The following is a 22,051-nucleotide window of genomic DNA, read 5'->3' as shown; positions in this document are numbered from 1 at the left end:
TGCAAGGATCTCAATGGTGTATGCTCTGAAGAAGAGCTAAGCGAAGCTCAGTGCGAATCTGGAGAAGTTCTGTATGAGAAAGGGACTGGTGTAGTTCGATGATTTGTTTCCTACACGTAAGCTACCACTGAGCCCAGAGGATAATGCATGGAGCCCACAACGACGTTGTAAGAGCAGCTCTAAGACCAACCAGCCTATAAGGCGGCATGAGCCGCACTTAATGGGGAAGAAACTCGGTAAGAAAGCGTACCTAGAAGTTATTCGTCATAACGCCAATTCATATCCGTGGAGCTACATCTATAGAGTAGCCATTGCGAAGATAAGAGGACCGGTAGTACCACCGGACAGGAGTTCGGAGAGGATGAGAGTCATCATTGCAGAGCTATTGCCACAGCATAAACCGAAGATCTGGCCGCCCCGCACGGCGGGCTTAGCATGACGAAGGAGAAGCTCGAATACCAACATGGAACTAATTGCGGCGGCAAATGCCTTGAGAACTAAGAAGGTACAGGGTATCCCCAGCGTCGCTCTGAAAACATCCTAGCGAAAGCAGACATATTTAGGACCGCGTTGCAAAAGTGTATCGATATGTCCCCGACGGTGAACTCCCCCAACTACGACTGAGAGTTCCCAGAGGTATTTCTCCTGACACCGATACCCGCTTTCTTGAGCCATTTAGCTCCGAATTTTATCGAAATCTACTCGGATATTATTCGGCGGTGAAACTACCCTACTCCGACTGAGAGTTCGCGGGGGGGGGGGGGGTTTCTCGTGGTAGCGATGTCTGTTTCGTTAGCCAATTAGCTTCCAGCAAATTAGAATCCACCCTACTGTGTAAAAGTTGCAAAAGTGTATCGACGATGGGAACTTCTCTGACATCTGGAAGTGACAAAAGTGATTTCTTGAAGTGATAAAAGGGAGCGTAGGAATCACCGGCTTGAGTTTTCGGGGCACCAGTGAGCCTAAAAGAAGAAGAATCGCTGGACCCCTGCACTTTAGCGGGCACCATCGAAGTAACAATAACGCGTTCGTTAACAGTTTCAGGAGGCATTCTTTCTTTGGGGAACTCTCCGCCGAGGTAGACTAGCTCCATCATCAGGGACTACGCCGAGTAGCACCGATCGTGACAAACCACCAGTTTGGGATTTTTGGGGCACCAGTGAATCGGAAGCCACCCTAATCAGAACAGCTGGATCGACCTTGGCATTCAATAGGTCAACTCAAAGTGGAGTGCATGAACAACATCATGCCGAATCATGAGTGCACAGCAGCAGGAGTGCTGTCGCTGCGATGAGATCAGCGAGCTAGACTTGGAATCAAGCGAAATGCATGAGCAAAGCAGTGCAGTGCATGTTAGTTGCTGAAAAGCGCCGAAATCGCCGAAAAAGCATAGTAGACCACGGAGGAAGCGAAAGTAGACGCCCTCGAGACGACGAAGGGTGAGCGGTGCACTCATTCTGTGAAAAGACTAAGGGAAACATCAGGAGACGGGAAGGAACTGACGAAGCCCATGAAGGTTGATGAAGGACAGCGAAACGGCCGGTAAATGAAAATTTGGGGAGTGAACTAAAGAAAAAAAACGGAAAAAGGAGAGAAAAGGAACAAGGATGACCTTTGACCGCGCCAGAAGAGGCATACGGGTGGCACTATTCGTCAAAGCAAACAACGGCATGACGCACGCTGCGATTCTTCAAAAGGTGAAGAAGTATCCCAAAATGAACGAGTTGGGGGAAAACGTAAGAACCAGACGCACTCAGAAAAGTGAGATGCTGTTCGAGTTGAATAATAAAAAGCCGATGTCAATCAGGTTGAGGAAGGCATATAGTGGCACTCATGCAGCATTGATACGTTTATTGCCAAACGCAGCCAATCTGCTTATGGTAGCGGGCAAAATCAAAGCTAGATGATCGGTGTTACGATTGTTTCTTGGAGCCACTAAACAAACGGAGAGGTGTATGCGGTGCCTGGGTTTCGGATATAAGGTAAGAAACTACTATCTGCGCAGAAAACGTAGGGAGAAGGAACACAGAACAACTGAAGTGCATGCACTGCACGAAGGAAGACCAGGAGGGCCACGCGACGGGAAGCTTCTTATGCCAAGAGCACAAAAAGGCGATGCCACGCCAATGATGATGGAAATAATTAAGTTTAATCTCAATAATTGTGACATTGCACAGGAACTGTTGGGGCAGTCGGCAAAGGGAACGTTATTCGACGTCGTAATTATTGCAGAGTCGTATCGTGTTTATCCCAATAATGGCAATTGGGTGGTAGATAGTGCAGGGATGGTGGCAATCCCAGTGATAGATGGCTTCCATGTCCAAGAGGTGGTGGATAGCACATGCGATCGCCAAGATCAACGGTGCATTCGTATGCAGCTATTCTGCTCTCTCAAGGTGGACAGCAGAGCAGCACAATCGGATGCTGAACACACTAACCGACTCATTAGTCGGACAAGCGCCGGATGTTATAGGAGGAGACTTTAGACAGCATTACTTCAATTCCGATGGGGAAAGTGGAGCCGAACAAACAGCCGGTGGCTGGTGCCTGCATGCCAGAAGACGCGCTTAGAGAGCAAGATCGGATGCAATCAGGGAAGAGCATGACGTCATTTCGGGTGGTCAGCGCCATTTTTAAACGTGAGATAGTGCTGAGTAAATCCACCTGTTACAAAGAGCTGTGCAGAGAAGCAAACGCCAACCCCTGGAGCAACGTTTACCGTGTTGTGGTAGTCAAGATCAACACCTCAACGACGCCAGCCTAAATGTGTGCTGACAAACAGAAAACTATCGTGACAACCTCTACTAAAAGCACGGCCCAATCGCTACACCGTACGTCGAAGCAGAATGTGAAAGTGTTGGTAACAGTCAGGTCTACAACAACGAGCTTCTTACATTGGAAAAAGGATTGAAAGCGAAGAAAGTTTCACGTCCGGACAGTATGCCTAACATGCCGCTGAAGACTGCGTTCCTGGTTTTTTCGCACATGTCCAGGATAGTCCTATAGAGATTCCTAGAGGATGGCTACTTCCCGAATAGAAGGAAGATCCAGAAGTTGATGTTGCTGCCACAAATAAGAACTTAGCTTCGCATCGGCTTACTGGATATCATTGGCAAACTTCTGGAAAGAATGAAAGAGAGAATGGGTTATCACAGAGTTCAGATTCCGATTCTACAGATTCTACGGTGCATGCCGTCCGCATACTCATCGCGAACGCGGAGAAATCATCGAATGCCGGTTGCGGACTATCTGTGTTAGATTCTAAAAGCTTACTTTCTGAACCGAGTGCTGGCCAAAAAAGTTGAGATCGTCGGCTTAAAACGTGACGTCGTGCTGACGATAACGGGCGAGACTCCGAGGGAAGTGAAGATGTCGACGACAGCTACAATAGATTTCATTGAAACCTGGATGGCTGAGGTCAAGTTGCATTTTGCTCATCACAAGACGAAGGTCGTGCTGGTCAGCAACCATGGAAAACCTGGCGTGTGGTGATCAGCGTCGGGAGACACTCATGTCGCATCGTATGTATAAGTTCAAGAGACACAGAAACCCGCGGTTTTCGAATGTACCAGGTCCTAAGAAATACGAATGTATGTGCTTGGCGTGACAGTCAACAATAGCGTCGAAGAGATGTGCAACATACCTGGGGCGCTGTATGTAGAATAGTTACGCGGATTTTCTTGGAGCAGCAGAGTTAGTAGAGATATTACCAACAAAGTAGTGCCGCCGGAAAACAAAAATAGCGGACTGAGGGAGCAGAGCAGCACTACTGTCAGCTCTGTTTTGCTGCCGTTTCATTATCGATATAACACAATTAGGATCATACTGGTATCGATCCTAATGTGCAGAGTAGCGCTCCGTTGTTGTGGAGACACACGAGAAATGGTTTGTGCTTGGCCTTCATTTAGAGGTGACGCCAGCTTGCCTTGTCAAGGCTGCTTTAGGGCCTGTAATTTGTGGGCCTGGACTACAATGTCCCATCACACCAGTAGTCAGCCCCCGCTCTTGGCTCGCGTCGCGTATCACATTTATGTTGCTATCGCTACTAAGCATTATCCACCACCCGCCGAGATTGCAGCTCTACGGTCAGCCTGCCTCAGAGCTAGACGTAGGATGCAAAGAGCCCGCACCGAGGATGTAAGAGAGAACCGCCGTGAAAGTGTTTCGAGCTGCGAAATTGGCCCTTAACAAGGCCATTAAAAGCAGCAAGAGAGCGTGTTTCGACAACCTGTGTGAGAGTGCCAACGCGAATCCGTGGGGTGACGCCTACAGGATTGTGATGGCCAAGACCAAAGGGGGCTCCTCACCCCCAGAACGGTCTCCGGACCGCTCGGCAACGATTATCGAAGTACTCTTCCCGTCTCGAGCCCAAGCCCCTGGCTACCTGCACTACGAGACAGTGCGGGCACGGCCGAAATGGTGGCTCCAGTGACGAATGAAGAACTACTCGCAGTGGCTAAATCCCTAGCAATGAACAAAGGTCCAGGGCCGGATGGAGTTCCAAACAACGCTCTCAAGGCAGCGATCATAGCGAACCCAAACATGTTCAGGCTAGCTATGCAGAGATGCCTTGGCGAGTGCCATTTCCCCGATAGATGGAAAAGGCAGAAATTGGTGCTGTTGCCGAAGCCCGGGAAGCCGCCAGGCAACCCATCGGAGTACAGACCAATCTGTCTGATCGACACGACGGGCAGACTGCTTGAGAGGATCATCCTCAACAGGCTAACCCCGTACGCGGAAGGTACGGACGGTCTGTCAAGCAACCAGTTTGGCTTTCGGAAGGGCAAGTCCACAGTGGACGCTCTCAACTCAGTGATAAATACTGCCGAGATAGCGATCCAACGGAAAAGGCGAGGTATTCGATACTGTGCGTTAGTGACACTTGACGTGAAGAACGCATTCAACAGCGCAAGCTGGGATGCCATCGCGCTCTCGTTACACCGGCTTAGCCTACCGGTCGATCTGTACCGGATCCTGGAAAGTTACTTCCAGAACCGCGTACTGCTATACGAAAGAGTTCCGATTACCGCCGGAGCCCCGCAGGGCTCGATCCTAGGCCCGGTGCTATGGAACCTCATGTATGACGGGGTTCTGAGACTGAAGTTCCCTCCTGGGGTCAAGATCGTCGGCTTTGCCGACGACGTGACCTTGGAGGTCTACGGGGAGTCAATTCCTGAGGTAGAACTAACCGCAGAACACGCGATCAGCACGGTGGAGCAATGGATGAGCGCGAGAGGCCTGGAGCTCGCTCATCATAAGACGGAGGTAGTTATCGTCAACAACCGCAAGTCGGCACAACATGCAGTTATCCATGTGGGAGAAGTCGCGATCACTTCACAGCGAAGTCTGAAGTCTCTCGGAGTCATTATACACGACAAGCTGACCTTCGGCAGCCATGTCGACTATACATGCTAGAGAGCGTCGACTGCTGTTGCGGCTCTATCGAGAATGATGTCCAACAGCTCAAAGGTGTGCGCCAGTAGACGTAGGTTACTGGCAGGCGTTGCCGTAGCTATCCTCAGGTACGGCGGCCTGTCATGGTCAAGAGCACTGAGGGTAACCAGTTACCTACAGAAACTGGAGAGCACCTACCGCGTGATGTGCCTCAGAGTGATGCGTGATAGCGAGCATGATGCCAGTCGGGCTGGTCATTCGGGAAGATGAGGAGTGCTTTGAGCTACGTGGAAATAGGGGAGCCCGCGAGTGCACCAGGGTGATCTCGGTCGCCAGATGGCAGCGTGAGTGGGACAACTCCTCGAAAGGTAGGTGGACCCACCGGCTGATACCTAGCATATCGAGCTGGGTGGGAAGACCCCATGGGGAAGTTCACTTCCACCTGACAATTCCTGTCAGGCCATGGCTGTTTCTGACAGTACCTCCACAGGTTCGGGCACGCGGAGGTCCCAGTCTGCCCGGACTGCCCAGGTGTAGACGAAACTGCCGAACACATACTGTTCGTATGTCCTCGGTTCGACGTCGAAAGAAGAGCAATGCTTGACGTCTGTGGCTGGGACACAACCCCTGATACCCTTATTCAGAGGATGTGTCAATCGGTGGAGAAGTGGAACGCAGTCTCGGCTGCTACCATCCAGATTGCCTGTAGGCTACAGGCTACAAGTCAGCCTCGCAAGGAACGAAAAAGGTGAGCACAAAGGTCAGCCTCATATGGGAGTGTTTGAGAGTGAATCAAGGTGCGATAGAGAGAGCACCCAAGTAAGCCTCATACAGGACGTATGAACGCGTGAGTGAGAGTGAATGAGTACACTAAGTACAGCCATCCCCAGAAGTAATATCGAGAGGTAGTTCCTGGGAGGAACGATGACGGAGCCCAATGGAGTTTAGTCGGTATTAATGGCAGCGTCACCATTCGAGCCCGACACGCCCCCAGTGCACCCCGTGCGGTAGATTGGACCCTACCAATAGCACGTGTACTGGGCTAGGACGTAAAGGTCTTCTCCATTGTAAAAAACATCTTCAGAACGCCCGGTGTTCTTCAGAAAAGTCGCCTCCATGGCGCTCTGCAGAGTGCTTTCTTTCTTTTTCTGTAGTAAAGTTTAAAAAGATCCAAAAGCCTCGCATTGTAAGTAGCGGTTTGCCCACTACTCGGGTTCTGATTGCCCGGCGGACCCTTCTTGTCAAGGCGGTATAGGTGCTTCTACCGGAATTTCGGATTTTCGATCAAAACAAACAAAAAGGGCAAAACAAATAAACTAATTTTTACCGTGTTTATTTTTCTCCGATCCACTCTCCACTGCTGGTCGCTTCTTATGATCCGCCGCTGTTGACGATGGCGAGAAGGCGACGGATTTTGTCGACCGTCCGGGACTCCAACGGCCGTGTTCTCTTGCTGATTTTCGTTGGCAGCTCCAGCAGCGGTCCTTGACTGTTAGCTAAGAAGATGAGCTTGGCTCCTTTGTTGTAACCTTCTTAGCGACGATGGCGAATTATCGCCAGATCAACTCGCTCCCCGCGAGAGATCCCAGAAGTCACCGCAGTGTACTTCCTAGGGGGCACCTTTGGCCGCCGTCAAACGTCAGAGAGCGAAACAGCTCTTTGACGTTTGGCTGTGACGGAGAGCTAGGCTCGTTCGGCGAATCCTTCACAGCGAGACCGGCAAGGCATCTTCTGAGTCCTTTATACTTAGTCGGGGAAGCGAGTGACTGCTTGATGCTTATCTTCCCTTCTCCGGCGACCCGCCACCAAAGCACTAGTTCTCGAGCCACGAACCGGCACTTTTTCGGGAATATTCTTTCGCACACTAGAACTGGCTGGATTTGTCCTGCGAAAAAAACGTCCAAACGGGGCAAAAACACACGACGTTGTTCATTCACCGTGGCTCGAAACTTTTCAACCTCGGTGGCCGCTTTCCAACTCGACCAAAACACACCCGCCTTATTGCATAGCTGTCATCCATGAGCAGCATAACCAGCGCACACATATTTTCGCAAGAGGAGAGCGGTAGCCTAACTAAACCTTATGCTAATTAGACACAAATGTCAAACAAAACTTAGTACACCTATCTACACAAACAAAACCGTTCACAAACGCGAAAATGAACGAAAATTTACAACTAAATGTGAACGTTATCGAACAGCGGTGAGCATAATATTACGTAAACAAATGCACTCTACGGAAAGAGTACGCAAAAATAGGTATAGTTCCACCCAGTGCTAAATTAATACCCTGACGGGTTACACCATGTAGTATGTTGGCACTATGTGAGATTCACTTTCGAACCTAACCACTAAAAGCACTCCTTATTAAATCTGGAAAGAAATAATTACACCAGCTTCCGTTAATTTTCTAGTGAAAACATCATAATTCTTTGTAATGAAAAGCCTACCTGTTTTGCATAGAAAATGGGTATTAGCTGTTGAACTTAGCACAGCAAACTCCCGGAAGAGGGCACTTTTAAGGAATGCAAATTTTTCGAAAAGCTCACAAACACCCTCCACCGACTTTGATTGAATTTTTTTGCGCCAGCTTCTTGTACAAACAAGCTTGAAACTTTGTCGTTCCGGAGTTTGCCTATTTTGCGACAATGCCAGCACGAACCGGCGCGCCGTCGTGACTTGTCGTTGGTGTAAATTCTCACAGCAACAAAAAAAAGCGGCACCATCAAGAGGAAAGGTGACAGGTGGATGCACCGAAAAAGAAGCATGTCACGCCCACCGAAATTCCACTCAATCACTTGACAGCAGTTAGCGATGGAGTGGAGTTTTGTTGACACAGCCACACGCGGCAGCGAAAACTTTGTCACTTTTCTCGTGAAAAGCAGTTCAGTGCGTGGAAAGCATAAATACCTTATAATACGCTAGCAGTACTCAGACAACGGATTTGCGTTGCCATGACGAAATTCTAAACTTGGTGTTTGAGTCGTAGAGCAAATTATTTCAGTAAAAGGAATGAAGTGTAGGAAAGTGACAACATCACTCATCAGGGAAACGAAATCCGATGTGTATTCCGGCAATGGGACTAATTATGTTGAAGCTGGAACATCCTTCGGAGTGACTGATGTTCCAGCTTCAACATAATTCAATGATACCATGAATATCAGGATTCATTGGTCAGTAGAGGATTTCTGTGAATCGCCAATTAGTAACTCAATAGCCTTTCATTTATTTATCAGTTTCCGAGTTTCGACATCTTTGCAAATAATATACAGTCGTGATTCGCTGGTTGGGCCATAGTCTTTGTCCAACAAACGAATTTGATTCGCCAGTTGGACCAACTGACAAATGTCAAAAACTCTCCAAAGAAGACGCTAATTGTGTAAAAGATTGTCAAAGTAAATTTGACATGAGATTTTGGCGTTCAGATGCATTTTAGTTAAACAATGGTCCAACCAGCGGAGGTCCAACTAAAAAGCGGTCCAGTTAAACAGTGTCCAACCAGCGAATCACGACTGTACTACACTCTTCAAACAGTCCACAGCTAGCAAATAATATTCAACCCCCCCGGCTAAGTTACCTTTTTCTCAGAATTTCTACCACAAAGCTCGTGATGGTGGGCGGGTGGCAACAAATAAATGTATTATTATTATGTTCACGGCAATCCGACACCGACGGATTTCCATTCCATCACTAGAGGTACCGGTTTCCTGTATGCATGTAGGAGTATAGTTCATATTCATTAAAACACGTAAGAGTATACGAGAAGGCAAAAACGCAGTACAGCCCGAAGTTAAATTCATTTGTGTTCCAGGTATGTTTCAGTGCTTCTTCTCAATTCCTTAACGGAAGCTCGTTCTGTTTGCATAGGTATAGTTATAACACACCAAAAAGTTACTTTGCACAACATTACCCAACGAGGAGAGTGCATGATTAACTGAAGAGGGCACACTTTCACAAAATAATTATGATTACGAATGGTTTTTATTGTTCAGGCCAGCCGGTTCACTCAACAGTTTCTGTGTGGTTGTAGGTGTGGGGGTGTGTGTTTGGAATGGAAAGTTTTCCCGTTATGTAGGTACTTCCTAACTGCTGAGGCTTCACCTTCCGCCAAGGCTAGGACGATGAAGTGCTCCGATGTGTACACGGCGGGTTTTAATTTATGAGCCATTATGACCAGGTTGGTGCTACTTTCGCTACCCTCAAATAAACGCGACCAACAACGCTGCTACGTGACGGCGGGTGGGTTGGAGGTGGTAGGAACTTAATTATGCAAAGGGGATAACGCGCCCGCTGATGGTCACCACTGCTGCTGCTCGAGTGGTCTGATGTTGAGCGATAAATCTGGCGGAGAGCTTGCGTGATGGGAAGGCCCCAACTTTTCGCGCTGTTGAATAAGATGAGGTGAGCTTTGTGTGTCAGGTCCCGGGAAGATAACAACTTAAATTATTGTTAAACAAAAGTGCGGCGGATTGAGGTTATGACCCTCTGTCCGCTATAGAGTAGCAACTTCATCTTCGTCGACGATGCAAACTGATGATAGAGAGATTTTTTTTTGTGTGGGAAAGTAGTGCGCACTTCATTAGTACACCTCCGCTCCTTAGTTTATTGAAATTTGAATAACGAAAAGAAAACTTGGTCGTTCGCTAAGGGCTCAACGGGGAGGTTGGTGACAGTTTTGATAAATCGGGTTTAAGATTAATCGCGTAATTACGTGTATTCACTGATGCGACGCCGCTTGTACATCCTGCTCACACCTTATCGAAAGATTTCTAGAGTCACCGTCGGGGCACGGACCAGCGTCTGCGGTATTGTGGGTATTTTAGGAAGCTGCGCTATGTGTACCGACTGAAGTTGGTCAATCATGAAAAGTTGTCTCAACGAGCACGGAGGGTAAATTTAAAATTTGCTGCAACATTGACGACTGCAGGGAGCTTCACAAACTACCTACGCATCCAGTCGAAGACGTGGTCGGATTAGACACATCAAGACAAAATGATGTTCAGAATTGTTTCTGTTCAGTTGTACTGCGAAGGAAAATCGGCTACGAAGAAAAATTTTGCCGTTAGCTTGGGTACAGTCGAAGTAAAACTCTGCCTGACTCTCAGGTGGATTGGAAACGTTTCGAGAGTGGAGGAATCGCACAGATTAAGCCTGAGGACGTCAGGCACTAGCGCCTGTGCCTGTGGCATGATGTTACTACGCACTGTCCATACGGTCAGAAAATTGATGCTTCTATAACAGCGAAGATCTAGCTGCTTAGTACGAGCACATGCGCGAGCTGCCTATCGACAGCCACAATTGCTGATCGGAGAGATAGCAGCAAAAGTGGGCACAGAAATGTAGTCGATTGCGGTTTGAACTAGCCTCGGAGGGACGGTCCAAGACCATGGTTTTTGAGCTACTATCATCTGACACCAGCAATGATAACCTACACGAACTGTTGAAGAGCCACTATGCTTCGGAAGAATCGGTGATTGCAATACCACAAGAAACGGGTGAAGAGAAACACGCCCGGGAAATACTGGAGCGCACAACGAGACGACTTGGCAATCGCTTCGAAGCTGAGTTACCGAGGAAGATTGATGGCCCTGCGAAGGATGAAACTGGAAAGTCAGCTCGGGAAAAATCCAAAGCTGCAGTAAAATATCTACAGGCAAACAGCAGAATATCAGCAGAAAGGATATGCAAACATCGCTACCACCGAAGAACTAACCGATACTGTTTCCGACCAGGTCTATAATATTCCGATCACCATCGTCCAGAACCCGAAGAAGCCTGAAAAAGTTTGTCTCGTGTGGCATGCTGCAGCAACGGTACAAAGAGTATCCCTGAATTCGCAGTTGCTGAAAGAACCGGGCATGCTCGTCCCGCTGATCAAAGTTTTCTCTGGCTTTCAGGAACGACGGGTTGCATTCGTTGACCACTTGAAGTGAATGTTCCACTAACTGATGATTCGCTCCGAGGACAACCAGAAGCACCAGTTTATCTTCTGGGAAAATCCGGATAATCCACCAAGCGTGTACGTCATGGATGTAGCAACTTTCGGATCGACGAGTGCTTCCTGCTCGGCTCAGTTTGTCAAGAATCGGTATGCAGAAGGGTTTTCTGTGCAATAACCCGAAGCTTCCGCTGCTATCATTCATCGACATTATACCGAGGACTACTTCGACAGTGTCGATACGGTGGAGGCAGTTTAGCTGGTGCAGCAGGTTCGACTGATCCACGGGATTCGAGATACGGAACTGGGTATCTAACACCGCAGAAGAAAGACCCGCAGCACCAGTTTATTTCGGACGTGACAAGCAAACGTCAAAGAAGAGAGTGCTGGGAGTGATCTGGGATCCAAATATAGACTAGTTCATATACTCAACGAGGCACCGCGAAGGGTTGCAGCTGTACCTGTTCGAGGGCAAACGACCGACAAAAAAGCTCGTAACAAGCTGCGTAAAGGGATTCTTCAATCCTCTAAGACTCCTATCGGAGTTCACCTACGACCAGAAAATACTTATACAACACAAAAGGACTTCTAACTGTGATTGAGATCAGGAAATCAACTCCATTTCCTGGGAACTTTAGAAGCGGTGGACAAGTTTGGCACCAGATGTTGAGGCTATCCGGATTCGCCGATATTATCTTGGGGCTCCAAGTCCGGTGAACTGGACTCACTGGAATTATGTATATTTACTGATGTCAGCGAGCATGCATACGACTGCGTAGCATATTTACGAGCGGTAATCAACAGAGAAGTCCACTGTAGATGATGTCTCGGGCTAAAGTGACAGCTACATAAAACCAGTCAACTCCCCGTCTGGAACTGAAGGGAGCACGGCTGAGTCGAACAATCTTGAGTACCAAATTACCCGCACTTTTTTCTGAACGGACTCTCGTACCGTATGCAGCTGGCTAAATTCGGTTCAGCACCGACACTAGCAGTTCGTAGCATTTCGGGTCGGCGAGATACAAAAGTCGGCAAAGGTGACAGACTGGCGATGGAAAGCTACCGAACTCAACATCGCAGACGTGCTAAGGAAATGGGGGCTATGTCCTCCGTAACAAAGCGAAGGAGAGAGGTTCAGCGCACCGTCGGTCCTGTACCGTCAGCAAGAAGTTTGGCCAACGTCAGTATCGACGATCAACGAGACTGGCGATTTCTTACTGGAACAAACTAGTGCGAGTGACAGCCAGCATAGTGCGCTTCATCTCCAACTGCCAACGAAAGAAAAGAGGAGAGCCAATAGTCACTATACGAGCAGAGACAGGTTATTGAATCGACGGCGGAGTAATTCAGTGTCAGTGATAGCACCACTTGGGCCGGATGAGCTCCAGCGGGCTGATAGAATCATGTGGCAGCAGGCTCAGTGGGACAGCTTCTCGAATCAAATGAGTGCACTAACCAGAAACTTGAAACGTCAGCCGGGCGACCCCATGGAGATAATCAAGAAAAGTAGTTCCATCTACAAAAGTTCACCGGTACTTGACGACGACAGTGGACTGCGCATGGCCGCCCGACTTGCAAATTCCGAGGAAATCCCATTCGACAAAAAGAATCCCATTATCCTGTCGAGGGTACTTGAGGTTTCACAAAAGTCACGCTAATTCGGAGACAGTGTTCAGCGAGATGAGATAGCGGTTCAAGATCGCAAAAATACGTACAGCAATACAGTAGGTCGTGAGTAAATGCATCTGGTGCAAAGTCGACAAGTGCCATCCCGGATCACCACCAGTTGAACGTGTCACTTTTGATCTTTGGCCTTTCAGCTCCGTGGTGCTAGATTACCTGGGTCCGGTGGAAATCACGATTGTGCGGCATAAGGAGAAGCGTTCGGTTGCAATTTTCACAGTTCCACTTGCTTTCGAGAAACTCACAACGAAATGATCAGGATGAATCGAATAAACGAAGAGTGTGCAGAAACCGTGAACCAGTTCCTAATCATACCAATCACTCGAAGTGATCGGTTGAGTTTATTTTTTTCATTCTGACCCGTGATCGCCCGAAAAATAAGTGCTCGGCCCACGCCACTAGGATCTATCTCTCGATCGCAGCCTCTGCCATCCGGCACCAACCGCCGTAGCAGTGCAGTGTTCATTCACCCAATCAGTGGTGCGAAAATCAAGTACAGCGAAACTCGGTTCCCGACGGATCTGCCCCACCCCGAGATACAGAGAAACCGCCAAAGGGCCGTTTCCAACCTACATCACCAACATTCCAAGCATACTACGTCTTTTCCGGGAGAAAATTGGACATCGGAAATTGTAACAGATAACAGAAGCGCAGACTAATAAGTAAGTAAACTACTCATGCCTCCTTCAATGCCGACCACGCCTCCATTATTTTCAAATTGTGTAAATACCTAGCGTCTCCATCAAGTCGAATTTTCAAAGCTTGTCAAAAACTTGCGCCTCCATTAAAATACCGATCGTCGGCGATTTGTACGCTTGTGAAGCAGCAAACCTCAGAGTCGAATCGGTGTGCGCGTGTGAATTGACCTGTGCGAGAGTGCCGTAACGACTTAAGTTTGACTAACTGGCAGTGAACACATCACGCCCTCCTCCTCCCGACTCCGACGGGTAACACCCCCTTAGTCGACCTCTTCCCGGCTACATGAATTCCGGGGACGTAATAGACCAGCAGACGCTATCACTGCGTGCCATCAACGTACCAGGAAACGAGGAACTACGCCTCCGAGCTGATCTCTTCCTCATTATGAAATCGGTACAGGTAGTGCTAGGAATCGACTCAAATAACCTGGTGAGCGCAATGAGGGAGGCAAGAGGATCGAGATATGTACTTAGAAAGTCTTCATGTCCCATCAGAACCTGGACTAGCTTATAGGCGGTTAAAAGGTGGAGGTTATCTCCCATCCAACCCTTAATATAGTGCAGGACGTCATCTATGACCCTGACACCAAAGACATCGAAAAAGACAGAGTTCTGGAAAACCTCAAGGCTCAGTGAGGTACGGATGTTCGACGTATAACAAAAATGCTTGATGGTAAAGTGATCAATACACCACTGGTTATCCTGTCCTTCTCTGGCTCCAATCTCTCGGAAAACGCGTTAATCAGCTTGCTGTGTACTACCATCCGACCGTACTATCCGCTGCCGGTGCGGTTCTTCAAGTGCGATCCCTTCGGGCACGGGGGCCATTTCTTCCCCAACTGCGGAAAGGGACACTCGACCCGATCAGAATCGACAAAAACTTGGCCTTCTCAGAGGCAAGAGCTTCAGAAACAAAACGGCAGCAAGACCCCAGCTACGTTAGCATTGCCGAAGGAAGCACAAAGGATGACGAACGGAGCACGATAATAGCCTTTCTACAAAAGTAGTTAGTAACCCTATGGGAAAACATGGCTCAAGAGAAAAGCAAGTTCGTCCACTCCTGAGAGAACACTCCCTCTGACAAAACTACGATCTTGAGCTTGACCTTGCTTGAGCTTGCGCGACCATCCCTGGCTGCTACTCCGTTATCAATCTGGACTAGCTGAAGTTGCACAGAGGATAAGTAGATAATTATGCTTGGGAATTGCGAAACATCTTTCAATGTGCAACTCCTGGTAATCCTAAAGCCAGGCCCGAACGTAGATCGCGGAAGGAAAGGGAAGGAGTGGTTAGGTTTTCTGCGCACTCCACAAGTATCACAGGAGGAGGATATTTTTGTTAGTAAGAGTATAGAAGTTGGGTCTACTGCTTTTTTACCGACGCCAGAGAGGTGACTTCACTATCTGGACTAGATATCGAACCACCAAACTCATAGACCGGAGACCAACGGTTATACTTCCCTTCCTCAGAAAAATCTCAACGACCTCGGCTGGAATTGAACCCAGGCCAACTTGAGTGAGTGGCGGTCACGCTTACCACTCAACCCCCGGCGCCGTCCACTCCCCCTGACAAAACTACGGGAACGAAACCCAGAAAAAGGGAAGTACATCGAGCCAGCCCCCGAAACCGTAGCCCCCGCCGTCTACAATCGTGGCTTCGGCTAAGAATAAATAACCAACCTGGTACCGAAGAATCGACCCCTATCGACCGGACCACAGTCACACGAACCGTCGGCTCCGCAATCCAACTCCAGTCGTCGATTGCTTCTGAAACCCAGTTCAATTCCACTACCGGAGAAGAGGCAAAAACGCTGAAAAACGCAACAACTACACCGTATATGCAGTATCCGTGCACTCGGAATCACAATAGGACAGCACTAACAACAAAACCTGCACACAGTACATGAAAAAGACACTTTTCTTGCTTTGCCCCTGCCTCGGGAAGTAACGGAGACACTCGATGAGTCCCCGATGGTTGCTAGGGGCTTTCCTGGATATGTTTTACTAACTCCGTAATCCGAGCGGTCCCATCTGTCGCATTCTACCTTCCTACAAGGCGCCATGGTACAAAATCAACCGCAATAACAGAAAACCTTAGAGACACCGAAGAATACGTCAATCCCAAAACAGCGCTCAACAAATCCTGTCCACCATGCAACAACAAAGCCTTCTTCTTCGCTTCTTCGAGTTCCCGACGGTTTCCGGAGCGGGGAACCCAGAGCCTTCCACAAACTCTGCAACCTGATCGGAACCATCTGTCGCACTTTACCTTCCTTCAGGGTCCTACGGTACAAAACCAGACACACCAACGTCAAATATCAGAGTCTATGAAAAAACCATCAGACCCAAAAATGTTTACAATACCTGCTCACCCTGCCGGGTAAGTCCCTATAACCAAAGAATCCACGTGAACCCAACGGCTGCAGCCTCGACCTCATCTACAGAAACACCAGTAACAGACCAAAGACCCTCTGAACGCACACCCGCGGTGGACTCGACGGAACAAACTGAACACTGGCCATCCAATGAAGCACCAACGGTTTGAGAGGAAACCTAAGAGATCGCTAACGCATTATTTCCCGCACTGCACCCATCCGGCTTGCTATTCAAGAGACACACATAAAGGTCGATACAGATTCATCACCTTGGCTCAGTTACCATTACACTTGGTTACAATTGGCAATCAGCTAAAGGGTCGAACCTCTACCAGACGGTCGGCCTAGGAACCAGAGCTGTCCTGCTGTCTGAGTCGGTGAAATTTGACACCGACCTCATTGTAGTGAGAAGAAAAATCAACTTTTTCACAAGTTGCACAGTAGCATCTATTCACAGTCCTCAGTAAGTCAATAACGTCGGAAATAAATTGTGAAATCTCTTCAAGCAACTACAGACCCCCTTCCTATGAATGGGTGACTTAAACGCCCATGACACAGCGTAGGGTTCAAGAAGGTGTTACCATCATCGGGACCATTGAAGACAGCAACGTGGCGACGCTAAATGACGGCAATATTGTTCTCACCGACACTAGAAACAGCGATAACACCACTATTGGAGTTTTCTATGATCGGATGCCCCTTCGACGTCGCGGCGTCGCCGTTGGCTCTATGATCTGGCGGATGGGCCCACCTGCAAAGATGACGTTTCGGATGGCCTCGATCGAGGCCGCGACTGAATAAAGGAGCTCGTAGAGGTCATGACATACAGCGGAGCACCTCCAAACCGAGTGGCTCTTAAAAACACCCCCCTTGACCATCATCGATGGGATAATAGATCGACGGATTTTCACAATTTCACAAACCAGGTCATGCAGGCCATCGAGAAAGCCAAGGAGGCCAGCTGGGTTTCCTTCCTGGACGGGATCAGCTTCGATTCGTCGTCTGCGGATCTGTGGAGAATACTCAATTCCCTATGCGGCAATGAATGGCAAAACGGCTTCGCATTATGGGTCAAAGGTAATATTAGAGATGAGCCCTCTGAAATTGCTAATGCAATCGGTCAACACTTTGCTCCTTCTTTATGGATACTTCTCCCTCGCACCTGCCTGTCTTAAAACGAAGAGGGCTATAGAAGTCACCCCTACAACATTCATACCAGATGCTAGCCAGGATTATGCGAGAGAACCAGGAGTCCAAATGACTTCCAACTCATCAGTCTTCTCCCCTGTATTGCGAAAACGATGGAAATAATGGTAAATAGACGCCTGAAGTTTCAGGGTGCGCATAGGAGAAAAGCAGTCGAACCTGTTTCGGGAAGGTAATGGGTTCTCAAGGGCCTTGGTAGTCACATTATTCTTCGCGCTCCCGAATGGTATATACGTGTTTGTCTACGCTGATGATAAAATATTTATAGTTTTCGGAAAGCGATTGGTCGCACAAGACTAAAATACTTGGTGTGACTGTCGATCGCAAGATGACTTTTCTTCCGCGCTTCCGATAGGTGAAAAAGGACTGCGAAAGTAGAAAGTGACTTATCCGCACCGTCGCGTCACCCGAAGTGGAACAGGCGAACCGCGCTCAACATCAGCCAGGCCCTTATCCATAGTCGCCTGTTCTACGGCCTATAGATAACCAGTAGCAATTGGGATGGATTAGTAGATATTCTGTCACCGCTGTATCACGGAGCAACCAGACTGGCTTCGAATCTACTGCCCAACAACTCCGCCGAAGCCTCCAGCGTCGAGACGAGCGTACTTCCCTGCCGGTGGGCTCTGTATGTATCCGTCCTGAAACGAGCCATGGGCTTCTTACAAAAAAAAAATATGGTGATGAATGTCGCGCTACAGACAGCCATGGGCTAGGATATCCATACCACATTTGCCAATACTTCTCTCACTACAATCGCGCAGCTGCATCGGGCCCGTAACCGCATCTGGTACGAGGACGACCCAAATTTAGGCAGCAGCCTGACTCTATCCGTTAAAGTAGGTGACCAGTACTGTCAGAGCTAAAATCCTCCAAAAAGTCGAACGCAAATATCCCAATCATCTGCAAATTTACACTGTCGGGTCGAAACATAGCGAGAACCCATCGCTTACCCTCTATTTGCACAGTTTTCTCGGTGATTTTCTCAGATTCCTTTTCGGTCATCAAAGCACTGGTATCGCGGGACTCCAAGCAATCCTATGTTCAAGCCATAGAATAATCCTGCGACCAGTTGACCCCCACATACTGGATTCCCAGGCACAGTGAAATTTGCGGTAATGACGAGGCTGACCATTTGGCCACGCTCGGCCGCCGTTCACGCGCTCTGTTTTCTAAATAGGTCTCATCATCCGACATTATTAGGGCATTCAAGGCAAAAGTCTCCGAGCCCTTTATCGCTTCCTGGAGAAACCTTCGCGGCTATCCTCAGAAGGAATAGAGAGATCTTGAGAAGTGGACAAACTGTAAAAACCGGAGGGTACAAAGAACACTCTCGTGCCTTCGGGTAGGGTAGGACACACGAAGATCACCGATACCCACACAAGCCCAAAAGTTCACAAATCTGCAAGCTCGCAAGTCCGAGCATTCGTGACTTCGAAATCCACTATGTCCGAGCGTCCGATACTCCAAGAGCGAAAGTCCAACACTTCGCATGTCTCTAATGATCCAAATATTCGTGACTACAATCAACTGCTCCTAGTCCAAGAAATTAAAATCCATTACTGCGAGACCGAGAATCTCAGAAGCCGAGTGTACGAAAATTTCCAGAGTTCGAGAGTTTGGGAATTAGACTCCAAAAATTTATGAGCTAAACAGTCTAAAATTCGTATACCTCAGAGCCCAGGAATCCAAGTGCCTTTAAATCCAAAAATACACAACGCTAGGAATCCAAGAGTCTGTTGGTTTCCGAGAATCCAAAAATTTAAGAATGCGCCTCTCCAACAATCTGAGATTCCGAGAGTTTGAGAAGGCAGCACCGTGAGTACGAGAGTTTAAAGCATTCATAGTCCGAGAGTCCAAGAATCCGTGACTCAGGAAGCCACAAATATGACAGAAAGCCAGTGTGATCACAAGTTTTAGAGACCGAAGGTCCGAGTATCCATGACTCCATGAATCTACAAGTCTAAGAGTCCCTGAGTACACCAGTTCTAAAATTCCTGAGCGCGAGTTTTCAAAAATCCATGAATCTGAGAACCCACGAAACCGAGTTATAGAGAATCCGATATACCGATAGTCCAAGTGTTACACTTGGTTTTACAAATGCTCGAGAGTTGAAAAGTTCGATACTACAGAAGTCGAGGGTCCGAGAGTTCAAAAGTCTAAGAATTCACAAGTCCAAGCTTTCAATAGTCCGTAAATATATGACTACCCATAGAGTTTAAAAATGCGTTACACTGAGTATCCAGAAACCAAAAATTAAAAGGTTAAAAAATCCGAGGATCCACAAAATCCACAAGTCGAAAAATTCGTCATCAAATACCTGAGAGTTCAAAAATCAGTGCATCCGAAAATCCACAATTCCAAGAACCATAGAATCTGAGAGTTCGAGGGTGTGAATACAAGGCTTACAATCGGAGAGCGCGCCCTTCAGTGACTCCACATAAATAACGTAACACATTGAGGGCGCGAGAATCAGAGAGCCCGGGAATTAGAAGGTCCGAGTTCGATAGTCAGAGAATCTACAAGTCTGAGAGTCTGATAATCTTCTCGATTAAGAAAAGGATTATTTGAAATGTAACAGAACGACAGACTGAGAGTCTGAGAGACCTAGAATCCGGGAGTCCCAAAATCTGAGGAGCCGGAAGGGCGAGAGTTCGATGCTCCGATAATATACGAGTCCGAGAATCCGACAGTACGCAATCGTAGGCCTCAAGCTAAGCTCAAGATTCAAAAAGTACGAGAGTTCAATAGTCCGATAAAAAGCAGACAGTGAGTACGAGACACAGTGAATTCAAAAGATCAAGAGTCCATCAATAATTTAAAATTACAAGAGTAGGAAATTCAGAATTTTAGAAAGTCCAAGATTTTGCCAATCCGAATATCGAACACTTCACAATCGAATCTTGTGGAAATAACTATTTGTTTAACCTTCCGACAGTCGCGCTAGTGAACTGAGTGCACGCTGCTCTGTGGGCCATAAGTGCGACTTCCGGTGGGTTAATAAGGAGGAATAATATCAAAAGTGCCTTGAATTTCCTAACACATTCCCTATGTGAGAAAATTTGAAGAAGGTCCAATATAGTAAAGAACAGCGTTGTCACGTCAAACCCTTCCTCGAAAAAGCTCAATGTGCCCCAACTTTCAATACAACACAGAACAGCTTAGCCATATTTTGTCCACAAGTTGATAGCAGCATTTCTTCCGATCCTGCTCAGCGACCCGTCTGTTCCAGATACGGCACACATTTCAACCGATTCCCTCTCTTCCCTTTCCCATCCGCAAAAATGAAAACTAGCAAACCCTGCAAGTCGTCCACTAGCAGCCTCTGCTATCTGTGCCCGCCGATCGCCTGCCGCCGCTGTCCCAACAACAGCAAGAACTGTTTCGCTAAAGCTTCGCATACCTTGGGGGGCAAGGTGGTGCGGAAGAACCGCCACAGATGCGCAAACAATGTTCATTTTGATAACTTCGTTTCGGGCTTGGGACCGAAAGCAGGAGGAAAGTCGCTCTTGCTTCCCGTTAGCTAGGGCTTCACCCGTGTCTGAGTTGAATGAAACGCCGAAGCCGAGTTCGAATTCGTGACAATCAGCAGAAAATTAGCGATGAAAGCTGCGGAATCCATACGAATCGACGAAGGTGCCTCAGTGACGGGCCGGTTTGTACATAACAATAAGATGCCTTGATTGCCGTACATCGTCATAACATTACGTTTCACTTCAAGTTCCGGCGGTGTCATTGTGTGAGCCTCTTGAAAATCTACATGCATCAGCGGCTCGACGGTTTACCGTACCCCGCAGTTTGCATTCCACCGACCGACCGCTGAATCAACCGGAAGGAGGACGGTTCACATTTCTCATTCTCGCCTGTCTGAGAAGTTCCCCACGCCCCCCTGCGAGTTATGCTACCACTAGAACACCTCTCGCAGCGTGTCCGGATAGAATGTTCTGCTGCTGCTGTTGTTAAGTTTGTATCTCTACGGATTCAACATTTAGGCTGTTGATACCTCTAGTCGGAAAGCCTGCTCAGCTGATTCTTCTGGTAGTGGCTAGCAAAGCTTCGATTTGCCGAACGAGTGCGGTCGGTTCCGGAAGCCGATGTTTTGGCGAATTCGTTCCAACTTGCATACAAGCCAGGCGCATGCGGGTTGGCTGCGAGGGGATGCCGACAAAATTTGACGTTTTGTTCTAGTACTGCACTGTTTTTCTCGTTAGGTTCTGGGAGAGTATAGGACCAGCGCAGTGGGTAGCTCATGAGTTACTTGCGAAGAAAGAATAAGAAAGACTTATAATGTTAGCCGCAGTAGCAGAACGAATGAAGCAACAGTCGGTGGATAATGCGTGATTTATTCAAGGTCGTGGGGAGGAATGCATAATTGGCAGGGTTTCATCTTGTGTCTTTTTCAAGCTCTTTCTCGCATAAGATAGATTATGCAATCACTTCACAACCTGACTTTTTACCCGAGTCCCGGAAGGTTTGTGATATCGGTACAATTCAACGTATTTGGAAAATGCTGATTTGATCAGATTTGTGTTTGTATTTGTATCTGTCAACAAATTTAATTAATTTTTCTTAGATATGCTGCATTCGGATAAACGGGTGGATGTATTAAGATTTCTGACAGCTCATTTACAACCACAGATGCAAAGTCAAACCAAAGGAGTTTGGTTTGTTTGCCTCACGAAATACCTAACCTCAACCGGTTTTTGCAGTGCAATTTTTTTTTTGTTTTCCTCACGAAATAATTCGGCACCGTTTCTTT

This window comes from Topomyia yanbarensis, chromosome 1, assembly GCF_030247195.1.
Source record: "Topomyia yanbarensis strain Yona2022 chromosome 1, ASM3024719v1, whole genome shotgun sequence".
Classification (NCBI taxonomy): Eukaryota; Metazoa; Arthropoda; class Insecta; order Diptera; family Culicidae; genus Topomyia; species Topomyia yanbarensis.
The sequence above is the reverse complement of the archived record's forward strand: the minus strand, read 5'-3'. Positions refer to the sequence as shown.